An 11,115-nucleotide genomic window follows, 5' to 3' on the forward strand; every position below is an offset into this window, starting at 1 on the left:
TATGCTCATCTAGTAAGAGAGAACAATAGGTTCGCAGATTCACTAGCAACTCTATCTTCCATGATAGACATCCCGTTTGGAGTCCGGATGCGTTTGATCGTCATTGACCAAAAGTTTGCGCCGGCATATGAATCAATTGCTGCCATAGATGAGGTTAAGGACGAGAACCCCTGGTATTACAATATTTGGAATTTCTTGGAGAAAGAGGCGTATCTACCAGGGGCGAATGCCAAGGATAAAAGGGCAATCAGAAGAATGGTCGTTCAGTTCATCATTTGCGGAGGTAAATTGTATAAAATAGGTCATCTGGGAATGCATAAGCTGTGCGTTGAAGCTGAAGAATCAAAATGCCTGATGGAGGCCATCCATGGAGGGGAATGCGGTGCACATATGAATGGGGTAATGCTAGCCAGGAAGATCCTCAGACAGGGTTACTACTATAGGAGGATTGTATCGGCTTTGTTCGGCGATGCCACAAATGTCAGATCCACGCAAACCGCATGAACATTCCGCCGTCGAAGCTGTACAATATGACTTCGCCATGGCCATTTTCGGTTTGGGGAATTGATGTGATCGGAGCTGTTACTCCGAAGGGGGCAAATGGGCATGAGTTCATCCTAGTTGCGATAGATTATTTCACAAAGTGGGTTGAGGCCCAATCCTATGCGGTGTTGAAGGCGTCACATGTTGCAAAATTCATCAGAAACAACATCATCTGTCGCTACGGGGTCCCGAACGAGATCATTTCAGATAATGGTTCCCACTTCAAGAAGGAAGTGATTGACTTGTTAGAAAAATAAAACCTGGCTTTTCATAAGTCATCCACATACCGGCCACAAACCAATGGAGCGGTTGAGGCCGCCAACAAGAATATCAAACACATACTGCAGAAGATGGTAGAAACCTACCGGGATTGGCCAGATAAGCTGCCGTTTGCTCTGTGGGGTTACTGGACTTCAATCAGAACTTCTACTGGGGCGACTCCGTATTCATTGGTTTATGGGATGGAGGCGGTCCTACCCATTGAAATTGAGGTTCCACCTTTGAGAATACTAGCTTAGTGTCAGATAGCCGAAGCAGATTGGCAGCAGAGCAGATTTGAAGAACTTATGCTCTTTGATGAGAGAAGACTAAAAGCACTGCACCATGTTCAAGGTTATCAACGTAGAATTGCCTGGGCTTTCAACAAGAAAGTTAAGTCCAGGAATTTAAAAGAAGGAGATTTGATGCTCAAAGACAACCGAGCTCCCATCCATGACCCTAGGGGCAAGTTCAGACCCAATTGGACTGGCCCTTACATCATCAAGTCTATCTGGTCAGGTGGAGCTGTCGTTCTGATGGACCTAGATGGCCTAGAGTTCTCACAACCGATCAACATGGACAAGTTGAAGAAATATTACCCCTGAGAGGCTCGCTAGGCCAAAAACCCGAAAGGGCGACCCAGACAAAAGTTAGAGCATAGAAAATTGGAAAATATAACACTACAAGAAATTACACTTTTGGCGACAACTTTTGGCGACGACGTCAATTTCTCATAGGCAAAACTATATTTTTGGCGACGCAGTGATCAATTTCGTTGGTAAAAGTAGACCTTTACCGACGCAATTTACTACCGTCGCTAAAAAAGTATAACATTCACTAGGCGCGAAAATTATGGACTGGCGCCAAAATTTAAAATTTTTTAGCTATGAGACTTATTTTTTAGCAACACAATAAGTGTCGCTATTAGTGTGCTTACTTTTGGCAATGACAAGTTGGCGTGGGCAAAGAGTTAAACATTTAGCGACGATAACACTATTCGTCGGTAAAAGTTTTGCTAGTGAAATGATGTGATTTAGTAATTTGTGTTTTTATTATGACTTTCAAAGAGTTTCAAATATTCTAGTTATTGAATTGTAAAATTAAAGTGATAATCGAATTAGATCACAAAATGAACCCACCATGCCAAACACACTCTTAAGTTGAGATGGCAAATTTGAGATAAGTTAAACTTTTCCAAAGAATGTTAGATTATCAATTTCAATATGTTTGGTTTTATTTGCAGAAACTTGTTTGAAATTTGTTTTTTTTGAAAACTAAAAAAAAAAAAAAAATTGGTGAAAAAAAAAAATACTTATTATTTTTGTATAATTTTATCTTTTAAGAAGTCATAAATAATTTTAAAAATTTTAAAAATATATTTTTGATTTTTATAATTCTCAAATTAATTTTAATTTTGAAAAAAAAACAAAAAAATATTTTTATTTATTTATTTATTTTTTGGAGATCTGCCTCTAAAAGAGGAGGCGATGGTACCTCTCAAAATTTCCCCTTTTTTTCTAAGATAGGTAAACCCCTCTTTTGTTCTCTCTCTCTCTGAAAAAACACACAAATCAATTCGGAGAATACAATCAAGACCCTTTCTTAATCGCTCTGCAAATTCGTGGACTTCGGGTGAGACCCAATCAAGAAGCAATCGAGACCTTCATGAGCATCACCGGCACGTTTGAGTCGGTCGCCTTGCAAAAACTCGAGGTGAATTTTTAATTTTTTTGTTTTTTCCGCATCATTTAGCGATCGAAATTCGCGATTAATGTGATTGTTTGTCCTAGGGTTTTGTATTGGAGTTTCAATTTTTTGTTCATGTGTTGCATTACGTGTTGGGTTGTTGGAATTAGCTTAAAGTTAGGGTTTTTTTTTTAATTAAAAAAACTACTTCGATTGTGGATTTAGTTTGTGAGTGTTGTTCTATTCTCATTATCATCTGTAAAATGATTAATTTTCTAAAACCATCTTTCTAAAATGAATTTTCTAAAATGATTAATTTTCGATTGTTGGGTTGTTTCTTTATTTCTTCATTCCATCTCTTTCTTAACTTCTGTTTTCTCTATTTTATCAACGATTGAATTTACAGCAAACTCTTCTATCTCAGGTTGGTCGGCAACCACCAACCCATTAAGTGATTTTACTTTTAAATTTGTTTGGTAACAGAAGCTAACTTCAAGCCTGGCAATCTTGTTATTACCAATTATTTTATCAATGTACACTTATTTTTCATATAGCAGTACACAATTTTTGACACAATCACCATGCCCATGTTAGTGTCCAGATTATTTGAACTTTGCCTTTTCTAATTTAATACACCTTTATGACAATCACATACAGTTTTGGTGATTAGAATTTAGCCCATTATTTTCTTGTTTTGCTCATACAAAATTGCACCATTGTAGGGAAGCAAGTCAAACTGTTGGGGGAAAAGGTACTTATCTATGGAACTTGAAATTCTGATTATATATATCTTTTACCATTATGCTCAATAGTTTAAAATCCAACTGTTTATTCTTTGGCCCCACCTGAGATGCCTGCAATAGACTTGCTTCAGTCATGTAATTGATTTGTTGAATGTCACTTAATTACAGTGGAGCTTGTCATTTGTGTTGTCACCTTGTCTTGCAACATCTATTTCAAGTTTAAAATTCTTTGCAAACCTCATGACTGCACATCCTCAGCACCGTTGGTCCCCGTACGCCACAAATCAGCACCGCCACCGACGCTAACAGGTTCGCTCTCTTTCTCACTCCCTTTCACTCTCTCGCTCTCTCGCTCCCACTCTCGGTCTCTCTCTCTCTCTCTCTCTCTCTCTCTCTCTCTCTCTCTCTACCCCTTCTTCTATTTACCCAACTGTGAACTCTTGCTTTCTGGTTGTTTATTCTACCCATTCGGTTTAATTTTGTATTCATTTCTGAAATGGGTTTGTCTGAAGTGGTTTCATTACTAGAGTTTTATGGGTTTGATGTTGTAAATGGGTTTGATTTCATGCCATTTTGTGGATGATGACGGTGTTTTCATATATAGATTTCTCACATCACTTCATTAAGGGTGTTGACGTTATCATCCGTTTGGTAGACTTATCTTTTCTTTTTGTTCTTTTTTTATTTTTTACACAACTGTTGGCTTCTAACTCTGTCCCATTTTGTTCTAGCTTTCTGCTTTGCTTTCTAACAAAGGACTTAACATACGTGAGGTACACATGTTCTCAACTACTGATGGTTATTCTTTGGATGTATTTGTGGTGGATGGATGGCCTGTTGAGGTATTTCTTAAATTCTTTTGTAACATCTTTATACTAATACTGCTTTGCTTTTGTGCTATTCTGTTTTCCATATTCAAATAGTTTGGTTCCACTTCTTCTAAAAATGTTTATGCCATTGCTGTCTCTATCTGTCATGGTACTTGCTTTTCTCACTGTAGTGTATTCTTTCCCCAATCTTGCTCTCAAAAAATGCATAGAGAAAAAGTGATAGAAGAAATCAAAATAATAGAATCCTACACACTGTTACTTCTCCTGTTGTATGATAATTAATGTTATGTGCTTGCTCTGCGAATATTATTTGTTACCTTGTTGGTGGTATGTGAATGCAAGAAAAATGCTTATTTTACTGATATTACATCTCATCTAGATGGTTGTGTAGACTAACTGTGCATATGTCGAGACAGTGAGGTCCTGTAATATGGAGCATTGTGATTATATTTCTTTTATGACAGGGATCTGTGGTGAGTCCAAATGTTGTTGACTTTGCAATGTTGTGGTTAGGATACAAAGGGATTATGTGAAGCTATGGAGAAAGCAATTGCTAGAAATGAGGTAACTAATTTGTTTCCATTCTATGATTAATTGCTCCTCTAAATATATCCTAAGATAATTTGTATGCTTTTTTTCCTTCAAATATATCCTATTTTTCATTCTATCTACTTCTATGGTTTGACTTACAAGAAAATTTACATGACTGAATGGTTGTACCAGTCGTTTTGGTAAATTTGTAGAGATCCAATACGATAAGCATGGGAAGATCTTTGGAGCTGCAGTTCGAACATATCTTCTTGAAAGATCGCGTGTTTGCCAAGTCTCTGACCCAGAGAGGAACTACCACTGCTTTTACATGCTCTGTGTAGCCCCACCTGATGTGAGCTTATGCAATCGAATCTAAATCACCATTGACATGACGCACAACAACCATACATAGTGAGCTAACAGTAATATTTTATTCCAGGATGCGAAGAAATTCAAACTAGGAGACCCAAAAACATACCACTATCTAAATCAAACCAATTGTTATGAAGTGCCAAATGTGGATGATGCAAGGGAATATCTGGAGACCAGAAATGCCATGGATATTGTAGGAATCATCCAGGACGAGCAAATGCATGTGTGTGTATGTGTGTGTATGTGTGTGTATCCACTATGTGCAAAAACAGAGAAAATTATTGAAATGAGCCATTTTATGAATCCAAATTAATATAATGAATTTTATTTTTATTTTTTTTGTAGGATGCTATATTCCGTGTGGTAGCTGCAATACTTCATCTTGGAAACATTGACTTCGTCCAAGGGAATGAAACAGATTCTTCAAAACTGAAAGTTGAGAAAGCACACTACCATCTTCAAACAACTGCAGAGCTACTCATGTCAGAACTCTAATCAACTTGACCTATTAAATACTGTTTGGTACATCTTCAAGACTTCAACTATATACTTATATCAACTTAATACGCTTATATCCAGGTGTGATGAGAAAGCACTTGAAGACTCACTTTGCAAGCGTGTGATAGTAACTCCAGATGGAAATATTACAAAACCACTAGATCTAGCTTCAGCTGTCACAAGTCGTGATGCCCTGGCAAAGACAATATACTCCAAGCTTTTTGATTGGTAAGTAAATTAAACACACTTCTATGAATTTCAATTTTTTTTCCCTCCAGACTGATAGCACTCCAACGTCAGACGTTTATACTCATGCTAAATCAATTACATTTGGAAGGAGGAAACAAAAATGTCTGGTGTCTCAGATTCCTCGTCTGAGCTGAGTAAACAAATAAGAAAAACTCAAGTACAACAACACTCAGAGAAAATTATTAAGGAGTGACGGTTATTGTTTCAGAGACTTTAGGATGTTATTAGTTGTGGTGAAACCACAACACCACGAGGAAACTGTTGGGAAACTCATCTTAGAGACTGCTTATTTTGATGGACCATTTTCCCCATGATGTTATAGAGACCTTCATGCAGAAAGACTTCTAAGAATTGGACTGTTTATAACTTCTATTGAGGGCACGGAACTGAAATCCCTATTAAAAGTGAAGTTAGTTCATGTCAAGCCTTTTATCACAGGGTACTTAGCCCCTTTGACTCTTAGGCCTTACGATGCACAATTAGTTACTGGCTGTATAGCTTTTCAAAAAAATGCAAGTACTTCCCACTTCCTGTAATCAGGCTGCAAGATCAACAATAATCAGATAGAGACTGGTAGATTTCCTCATAACAGTTTGAGTGGAATGTCATGCATCCATCTTATTATCTTAACTTATTGATAAGAAAGCTTGTAACCAGTGGTTTCTAAATTATTTTATACTAAAAAATTTATCCTTAAATTTAATTTGGAAAACTTAAAATCTTTAGCACTAGTAATTCAGCCCTGAAAATATTAGTTTAATTAAACAACAGTCTACAAATTAACTCAGCCAGACCTAGAGTACCTGGCGTCAAACAGTCCCTAACATAACATCAAAAAAAACAAAGACAAATTATGGATTGAACCAGTCAGAGGATTTACTATGAAGAGCTAACCAGGTCTTCTTCAAATTGGGTCTAACTATATTAGCAAATTGAAGAAGCTGCTCAGACCCTCATTTTCAAATATTAGGATCTCTGGGTTGTTTATCAACCATTTGAAATTTGACAATGAGAGAGATAGAGAGAAGTTGGATTTGATTTCACTTGCTATAAACCGGAAACTATTGCCATTAAGGTCACAAGTTCTAGAGGATATTTCACTTCTTTAAGGAAAAAAGATGATCCAAAGCTCAATTTGAGTGATAAAGGGATGCTACCTCCATTCAAGACTGCCTCTCTAATATTCAAGAGTGTCTTATAAATTTTTGTTGTGTTTAACGAAGGAAAGTAGAGTTGAGCATACAACTTAGTGCTCACATGTGAAAATTAAACAAGTAAAGGCATGATGAATCTTTAAAAAAATTTATGTTTTATTTTTCTCTTTTACAAGTTACAAAAGAAGATTATTTTGAGAAAGTAGAAGGCTTATTTTTTTTTATATACATATATTTTTTGAAAATTAGTACTAGAAGGCTTATTGATTCCCAAAGATTTGTTTTCCCGACTGATGATGATAATAATGATGGCCTACGATCTCATGACAGATGGCTCCTTGATTTTAGTGGTGATTTCTTTGATGATGAGGTTGGTGGTGATTCCGGGTACAGAAAAAGTAGAGCTCACAGCATGAATGAACAACATTGGCATTTAACATATGAGGTAGGCTTTTAAGTACTCTCTTCTGACTAATACCCCCATCCATTTTGAATTGATTTTGTATTCTTTTGGCTAATGCATATCTTTTTTTGACGCATTGAGAGTAGCTTCACTCGCTGTATCTTTGTTCCTTGATGAAGCCATCATGCATTTCATACTTAATATTAGACATTATTTCATTAAATGCTTAAGATATCTCATACCTCTCAATACCCCTGCTGTAAAGTGAGAGTGCAACCTTATTTTATTGGCTACATAACTTTTGGGGACATTAGGTCTTAGATGTCTGTATACTGCAGAACAACAACACTTATTTGACTGTAGGATTTTTTTTTAACAACAACACTTGTTTAGAATAGGATAACTATTCTATTTATCCAATAAATAAATGGGATAACTATTCTATTATATAAAGTGCACCTGAGTTGTGTCGGAAGCTGTCACTTTTTCTTTTTTTTTTTAACTTTTCCAAGAATGTCTTTATACCTAGTAACTGACACTCTTTCCCACTCAATAGCCGTCACATCTAATAACAATTAGAATAATTGTTTCTTTTGTCAAACCGTCCAAAATTGCTATTAGTTTTCCTCAACCATCATACTATCCAAAAATTTAAATATAAAATTGCAGATGCGTTTGCACACACCGCTTGTACATATATATGTGGGAAGGATTCTCATGGGTTGCTTTTTATGGAAATTTTCTCTGAAGCATTTTTTTTAATGCACTTTATAGTGGGAAATTTCACTTGTGTTTTTTGTAGGGTGACGTGGGAAACAACGACATTGACAGTGACGGTGTTGTGGCATGTACCTTCTGAATAAGAACAAAAACTGAGGAGGATCGGAATTAGCTTGCAGCAACAATTCAGGAATATGTCCCTCCTGCTTGAAAATGCACATGGAACTGATTTTCCATCACATTGTACAACCCTTGAGCTTTAACAAAATTGCAAATGCAAAAGTTGTGTAGGGTGGTCTTGTTGAAGCTGATGAATCCTCCTTTTCTTTCGGAAGGAGGGCGAGCTCCAAAAATCTACCAAGCGGAGCCAATATTCAGAAGTTAACAATATTTTCATATGTACAAGAGGCTAATGCACCTGTATCATGTAGAGAAGAAAGGATGTTCTCCTCCAAAGTGGGTATTTTACATTCTTTTTTTTTTCTTCTATTTATAATGCAAGGATTAGCAAAGAACTTGGCTTCAGTAGCTCCTATTAAAATGCCTTTATATGTTGGTCATCTCTTCTGAAATGCCCCCAGGAATGTCAAATAATGCAGCTGGCCTCGAGGTTGCATATGCACCAAGCTCATCTGAGATGCATGAATTAGATTCGTCTGCTGCAGCTGCTAGTTTGTTGCTGCTGCCGCCCTTGTGGTTGATACTTGCTGGGCTGCTATTGCTGCAATGTTGTTGTGAGGTGGTTGCTATAAGTTTGTGGATACTTTTCGTGTCATTTTTCCAGTTTTTGTTAGTTTCATGTTTTCATTTTGTTATATGTTGTTTGTAATGTGGGTTCACAATTTGGATGTATTTGGGTATTTTAGTGAGTTTACCCTTTTAGGTTTTATACACTGCTTCTAAAAGCAGTATCAGCAGTGTTTTTTTTGCTTGCACATCAACTTTAGGTGATTTCATATCAATGTTATTAGTTTGTAATAGTGGTGCCTGAGGGATGCCTCTTGTAAATCTGTAAGTCTTATAAAAATATATAAATTATTTTCAATTATTTTTGTTGGTAAATGTGTCTCCAAAAGTTTATTTTTCCCACTCATATTGTGTTGCTAGAAGTGTATTTTTAGCCATTGCCAATTTGTCGTTGCCAAAAGTAAATCTTTATCGACAAATAAATCGTCGGCAAATGGCAATATTTACCGACGTAAATGTGTTGTCAAAAGTTTACTTTTGTCCACTCATATTGTGTTGCTAAAAGTGTATTTTTTGCCAATGCTAATTTGTCATTGCCAAAAGTGAAGCTTTATTGTCGCCAAAAGTTTACTTTTGCCGATGCATATTTTGTTGCTAAAAGTATGTTTTTTGCCCATGCAAATTTGTGTCGCGAAAAGTGGCACACAATCATCATATTTGAATGACTTTTACCGACGCAAGGTAAATTACCGACGATGGATGAAGGCATTTAACGACGACTATGTTCGTCGCTAAAGGCATTACATTTACCAATGCAATGATAATTTCGTCGGTAAAAACTTTTGCCGACTCACTTTTGCCTACGGGTTGCCAACGTAGCTTTGTGTGTCGGCAAAACTCTTTGCCGACGAATTTTTCCTTTTAGCAACATATTTTGTTGCGTTGCAAAAAATGCAATTTCTTGTAGTGTAAAAACTGAGCTTGCAAGGTTGAAAAACCGCAAAGGGCGGCCTTGGCAAAAGTTAGAGCGTAAAAGGACAGTGAAAATACTAGAGTGAACCCAAGCCTGAACTACGTAAGACTTGATTCCCATCTTTGGGATACGTAGGCAACTTCATCCTGAAGTTCAGCCATAAACTTTTCCCCGATCAACTTTGTCCATTTGATCATCTCGGCCATCTTTGTCCATTTAGCATTCAAGAGTTCGGTTATGATCTCTAGTGAAGTGCTTTTCAGACTAGAGGCAACTTTCCATTACCATGCAGTGCCGCGGTACTATTCAAACTAGGGGAAACTTTCCAGTTGCTAGGATCCGAGGTTGTGCATCTCAGTGACAAATCTTAGGCGTGTCCAGTTCTGATCCATATCGAAAATAGTTTTGAAAAGTTTTGATAAAAGTTGACTTTGTTCAAATTAATCTTTTTACAACTTAGACCATTTTTGGACCAAAGCGGAAAATTTTCAATACTCACAACCTTCAATTTCATTGATTTCAATACAGAGTTCTCCTGCTCTTGCATACAAATTGAAGTTACTTTTTATTACAATCATAAAGAAAACTTGAAAGTACTAATAAAGCAATAAATCTGGGGCATAGATAAGTCAGGTATTCCTGCGCCCCCTCCCACAATTGGTTGAAGCCTCTGATGCCAAGTTGGGCCCAATCTGTGCCTCTTCATTGAGCCAATCTACGCACTCGTCAAATAAAGTGCAACTGAAAGTGGGAGTGGGGGCCAGGAGCTCTCTACTCCTCCATGTTGCGGCCTGTTGAGCAAGCTGTGCACCTCGGGCTAGGAACGCAGCTGGGTACTCTATTCCCTTCTGCAGGCAAATCTGATCATGGCCGAACTGGCGCTGGAACCGGAACGGGAAGTAGAACACGCAGTGAGTTAAGCCAATCAATTGAATCCCAGTCTGCCGGGACATGCTGTAACCCATCGCCGGTAGGTTAAGCCAAGGGCACCGCCAAGCAATGCAAACTGCAGACAAACTGCACATCCAGTCGAACCACCAGCCTTCATCAAGGGCATCGACTAGACGTTGTCGGAAGAAGTAACCCCGAGCTGAGTATGCTGAGCAAGAGTCCACGACCTGCAGCTTATCCATCAACCATACCTGGGAATGGATGAAAAATGAGAGAATAAAGAATAGAGAGACGTACGAGGAGAGAAAACTGAGAAAAGGGTTTTGTGAGAAAAACCGAGCCTGAGGGCCGAGTGATGTGAGCAACAGATATATGAGATTAGGTGGGAAACATTACCTGCAACAGTAGTGGACTCCCCACAAATCTGGTCGTCTCTCGGCGATAGAAGGCGTCTAAGCCCATCAATGTCTCAGCCAGAGTCATGACAACGCAGCTCTTGCCCTCCTTCAAGCCTAGGGCAATCTCGATCAACCGGACGTTAGATCCTCCCAAGCCTGAGACAACTAGGAAATGAGAT

The 11,115-nt window shown here is 37.7% G+C and overlaps 1 long non-coding RNA gene across 1 annotated transcript; it reads left to right on the forward strand.

Moving 5' to 3' along the window:
• The first annotated feature begins 5,402 nt into the window (after window positions 1-5,402).
• On the forward strand, window positions 5,403-7,311 carry LOC145807755 (uncharacterized). Its single transcript, XR_014351112.1, has 3 exons — window positions 5,403-5,445; window positions 5,543-5,689; window positions 7,195-7,311. It is a non-coding gene; the product is annotated as an uncharacterized LOC145807755 (long non-coding RNA).
• Window positions 7,312-11,115: the final 3,804 nt, after the last annotated feature.

The sequence above is a fragment of the Camellia sinensis genome, chromosome 14, assembly GCF_055761805.1.
Source record: "Camellia sinensis isolate YWXY chromosome 14, ASM5576180v1, whole genome shotgun sequence".
NCBI classification, from domain to species: Eukaryota; Viridiplantae; Streptophyta; class Magnoliopsida; order Ericales; family Theaceae; genus Camellia; species Camellia sinensis.